Genomic DNA, 5576 nt, shown 5'->3' with positions numbered 1-5576 from the left:
AGACGACTCATGTAAGTGATCCAAAATCGGTCAGCTTATTTTTTTGGTTAACGCCCAAAGTTTTGAACTCAAATCGAGTTGGCTACCCCAACTTGAATCGCCTCCAAATTTTTCGCACAACCCATGCCACCATGCTCGACTTGATTCTAAGTGCCCCGAGTCATGTACGTGGTCCAAAAGAGGTCAACTTTTTTCTTTTTGAGGTTAATGCCCAAAGTTTTCAACTCGAGCCGTGTCGGCAACCCTGACACGAATCACCCCAACTACCCAAACCTCGACTCGAATCGCGTCGAGCCTTAACTGCCTCCAATTTTTTTGCATGGCTCATGTCACCATGGTCGACATGATTCTAAGTGCGCTGAGTCATGTGCATGATCTAAAGGTGGTCAACTCTTTTTTTGGGTTAACGCCCAAAGTTTTCAACCCAAATTGTGTCGGCAACCCTGACTCGTATCGCCTCAAGCCTTAACCGCCTCCATTTTTTTTGCAGGACTCATGCCACCGTGCTCAACTTGGTGCCTCGAGTCATGTACGTGATCCAAAAGCGATTAACTCTTTTTTTGGCTAACGGCCAAATTTTTCGAATCGACTCAGCTACCTCGACTCGAATTGCCTCGAGCCTTAACCGCCTCAATTTTTTTTTTCGCTAGACTCATGTAACCGCACTCGCCTTGATTCTGAGTGGCCTGAGTCACTTACGTGATCCAAAATCGGGTAACTTTTTCCTTTTTCTTTTTTTTGTCAAGTCCCAAAGTTTTGAACTCGGATAGAGTCGGATGCCCCGACTTGAGTCATCTCCAAATTTTTCGCACGACTCATGTCACCGTGCTCGACTTGATTCTAAGTGCCCCAAGCCGTGTACGTGATCCAAAAGCGGTTAACTTTTTCTTTTTGGTTAACGCCCAAAGTTTTCAACTTGACCCACCTCAGCAACCTCGACTCGAAGTGCCTCGAGCCTTAATGGCCTCCAATGATTTTGCACGACTCATGCCACCATCGACTTTTCGCTCGAATCATGTCACCCAGGGCACCTCGATGCTACGTGACCCAAGCCCTGTGCGCGATCCAAAATCGGGTAACATTTTTTTTTGAACTCCCAAAATTTCATTCTTTTTTTCCTTATGGGGCCTATCATGATCTCTTTTTAAAAAGAAAATTCTCAAATCAGATCGTTTTGGCTACCCTACCTCGAATCTGGCTAGCTAGGTGTAACACCTCGAGTCAGCTCGGCAATACGTGAACTGAAACTTGTGCGTGATCCAAAAGCGGGTAACTTGTTTTTTTTTTTTTTGTAATGCCCAAAATTTAGCGCTTTTCGCTGTACAGGGCCTCCCATGATTTTTTTTTTTTTTTTCCTTTTGTCGACCCACTCTGGCGACCCAGTCGGGTCGCCCGAGGCTGGAGTGACGGAGTCGGGTGACCCAAGTTGGGTCGACCCAGGCGTGCAATCCTGGCTGGGGACAGCAAGTTGATTCTATAAGTTTGCTTGCCAATTTTGCTAGCCAGGTCGGCTCACCAAGTCATCTGACCATGTGGTCTTTTCCAAATCTGGAATTGACTCTTTAAGTCCGCTCACAGCTCGTCAAGCGGGCTCACCAAGATGACTTACCGTCTTGCCTCACCAGGTCACCTCTTCTTTAAGACCTCTCACCATGTCGGCTCCCCAAGTCAGCTCACCGAGTTGACTATTCAGGTTGCCTCACCAAGTTGACCCCTTAAGTTTACTCACCAAGTCAGCTCACCAAGTTGAATCACCTAGTCATTTTACCACCTTGCCCCAGCGAGTGCGCTTGCCAAGTTGCCCCACTGAGTTTCTTCTCTAAGCCCACTCACCATGTCAGCTCACCAAGTTGGTTGTTCAAGTATGTTGCCAAGTCAACTCTTTAAGTTCGCTCACCAGGTCAGCCCGCCCAAGTTGCCTCTTTAAGTTCCCTCGCTAGGTCGGCCCGCCCAACTCGCATCAGCGAGCTAACTCGCCGAGTCACCTCACGAAGTTGACTCTTTAAGTGCGCTCACCAAGTTAGCTCACCAAGTCGACTCACCATCTCACCTCAATAAGTTGGCTTGCCGAGTTACCCCACCAAGTCGTCACCTCTTTAAGCCCGCTCACCATGTCAGCTCGTTAGGTCATCTCACCAAGTCGACTAATCAAGTAGGCCCACAAAGTTGCCTCAAGGATAGCTCCTCACCATGAGTCGCCTCACCATGTTGACTCAATGAGTCACCTCACCATGTTTACTCTTTGAGCCCGCTCGCCAAGTCGCCTCACCAAGTCGACTCGAGTACGTTGCCAAGTCGACTCTTTAAGTTTGCTCACCAGGTCGACTTGCCAAGTCAGCTCACCATGTCATCTCAACAAACCAACTCGCCGAGTCGCCTCACCACGTTGGCTCTCTAATTCCACTTGCCAAGTCGCCCCACCAACTCGCCCTTTTAGGCCCACTCACAACCTCACCCCGTTAGGCCCACTCTCACCAAGTTGACTCTTTAAGTCTGCTCATCAAGTCGAGCCACCAAGTACTCTCACCAAGTTGACTCTTTGAGTCCGTTCATCAAGTCACCCCACCAAGTACTCTCACCAAGTCAACTCTTTAAGTCCTTTCACCCACCAAGTACTCTCACCAAGTCAACTCTTTAGGTCTGTTCATAGAGTCACCCCACCAAGTCGACCCATCAAGTGCGTTCATCAAGTCACCCCACCAAGTCGACTCTTTAAGTTCATTCATCAAGTCACCTTGACAAGTCAGCCCTAAAATTACTCTCACCATGTCGACTCTTTAAGTTCGTTCATGAAGTCACTCTGCCAAGTCGGCCCACAAGGTTGACTCTTTAAGTTCGTTCATCAAGTCACCCCGCCAGGTCACCCCACCAAGTACTCTCACCAAGTTGACTCTTTAAGTTTTCCCATCAAGTCACCCCGCTAGGTCAGCCAACCAAGTACTCTCACCAGGTTGACTCTTTAGGTTTGTTCATCAAGTCACCCCACCAAGTACTCTCACCAAGTCAAATCTCTAAGTTCGTTCATCAAGTCGCTCTGCCAGGTCGGCCCACCAAGTGCTCTCAAAAAGTCGACCCTTTAAGTTCGGTCATCAAGTCACCCGGCCAAGTTGGCCCACCAAGTACTCTCACAAAGTCGACTCTTTAGGTTCGTTCATCAATTCACCCTGCCAGCTCGGCCCACCAAGTTCTCTCACTAGGTCGACTCTTTAGGTTCGTTCATCAAGTCACCCCACCAGTTCAACCCACCAAGTACTCTCACAATGTCGACTCTCTAAGTTCGTTCATCAAGTCACCCTGCCAGGTCAGCCCACCAAGTACTCTCACCAAGTCACCCCGCTAGTTCGACCCACCAAGTCAACTCTTTAAGTTCGTTCATCAAGTCACGTGATCGGGTTAGCCCACCGAGTACTCTCACCAAGTTGACTCTTTAAGTTTATTCATCAAGTCACCCGGCCAGGTCAGCCCACCAAGTACTCTCACTAAGTCGACTCTCTAAGTTCGTTCATCAAGTCACCCCGCCAGGTCGGCCCACCAAGATGAATCTTTAAGTTCGTTCATCAAGTCACCCCACCAAGTACTCTAACCAAGTCGATTCTTCAAGTGCGTTCATCAAGTCACCTGACCAAGTACTCTCACCAAGTCGACTCTTTAACTATGTTCATCAAGTCACCCCACCAAGTACTCTCACCAGTTCGACTCTTTAAGTCTGTTCATCAAGTCACCACACCAAGTACTCTCACCAAGTCAACTCTTTAGGATCGTTCATCAGGTCACCTTGCCAAGTCAACCCTTGAAGTCCGTTCATCAAGTCACCCCACCAAGTTGACTCTTTAAGTCAGTTCACGAAGTCACCCAACCAGGTCGGCCCACCAAGTACTCTCACCAAGTTCACTCTCTAAGTCTGTTCATCAGGTCACCCCACCGAGTACTCTCGCCAAGTCAACTCTTTAGGTCTGTTCATTGAGTCACCTCGCAAATTTGACCCTTTAAGTTTGTTCATCAAGTCACCCCACCAAGTCAACTCTTTAAGTCCTTTCATCAAGTCACCCCACCAAGCCGACTCTTTAAGTCTGTTCATCAAGTCACCAGAACAACTACTCTCACCAAGTTGACTCTATAAGTCCGTTCATCAAGTCACCCCACCGGGTCCGCCCACCAAGTCGACTCTTTAAGTCTGTTCATCAGTTCACCCCGCCAAGTACTCTCACCAAGTCAACTCCTTAGGTCCGTTCATCAAGTCACCCCGCCAAGTCGACCCTTTAAGTCCATTCATCAAGTCGCCCCACCAAGTACTCTCACTCAGTCGACTCTTTAAGTCCTTTCACCAAGTCACCCCACCAAGTCGACTCTTCAAGTCCATTCATCAAGTCACCAGAACAAGCACTCTAGCCAAGTTAACTCTTTAAGTTCGTCCATAAAGTCACCCCACCAGGTCGGCACACCAAGTCGACTCTTTAAGTCCTTTCATCAAGTCACCCCACCAAGTTGACTCTTCAAGTCCGTTCATCAAGTCACCAGAACAAGTACTCTAACCAAGTCGACTCTTTAAGTCCATTCATAAAGGCACCCCACCAGGTCGGCCCACCAAGTTGACTCTTTGAGTCCATTCATCAAGTCGCCCCACCAATTACTCTAACCAAGTCGATTCTTCAAGTGCGTTCATCAAGTCACCCCACCAAGTACTCTCACCAAGTCGACTCTTTAAGTCCTTTCAACAAGTCACCCCACCAAGTACTCTCACCAAGTCAACTCTTTAGGTCCGTTCATAGAGTCACCCCACCAAGTCGACCCTTCAAGTGCGTTCATCAAGTCACCCCACCAAGTCGACTATTTAAGTTCATTCATCAAGTCACCCCGCCAGGTCAGCACACTAATTACTCTCACCAAGTCGACTCTTTAAGTTTGTTCATCAAGTCACCCCGCCAGGTCGGCCCACCAAGTGGACTCTTTAAGTTTTTTCATGAAGTCACTCTGCCAAGTCAGCCCACAAGGTTGACTCTTTAAGTTCGTTCATCAAGTCACCCCGCCAGGTCACCCCACCAAGTACTTTCACCAAGTCGACTCTTTAAGTTTGCCGATCAAGTCACCCCGCCAGCTCGGCCCACCAAGTACTCTCACCAGGTTGACTCTTTAGGTTTGTTCATCAAGTCACCCCACCAAGTACTCTCACCAAGTCAACTCGTTCATCAAGTCGCTCCGCCAGGTCGGCCCGCCAAGTCCTCTCACCAAGTCGACCCTTTAAGTTAGGTCATGAAGTCACCCCGCCAGGTCAGCCCACCAAGTACTCTCACAAAGTTGACTCTCTAGGTTCATTCATCAATTCACCCTGCCAGCTTGGCCCAACAAGTTCTCTCACTAGGTCGACTCTTTAAGTTTGTTCATCAAGTCACCCCGCCAGTTCGACCCACCAAGTACTCTCACAAAGTCAACTCTCTAGGTTCGTTCATCAAGTCACCCTGCCAGGTAAGCCCACCAAGTAACCCCACTAGTTCGACCCACCAAGTCGACTCTTTAAGTTCGTTCATCAAGTCACCCAGCCATGTCGGCTCACAAAGTTGACTCTTTAAGTTCGTTCA

The sequence above is a fragment of the Cupressus sempervirens genome, chromosome 2 (genome assembly GCF_028749045.1).
Source record: "Cupressus sempervirens isolate cs-2001-9-10 chromosome 2, ASM2874904v1, whole genome shotgun sequence".
Lineage (NCBI taxonomy): Eukaryota > Viridiplantae > Streptophyta > Pinopsida > Cupressales > Cupressaceae > Cupressus > Cupressus sempervirens.
The sequence above is the reverse complement of the archived record's forward strand: the minus strand, read 5'-3'. Positions refer to the sequence as shown.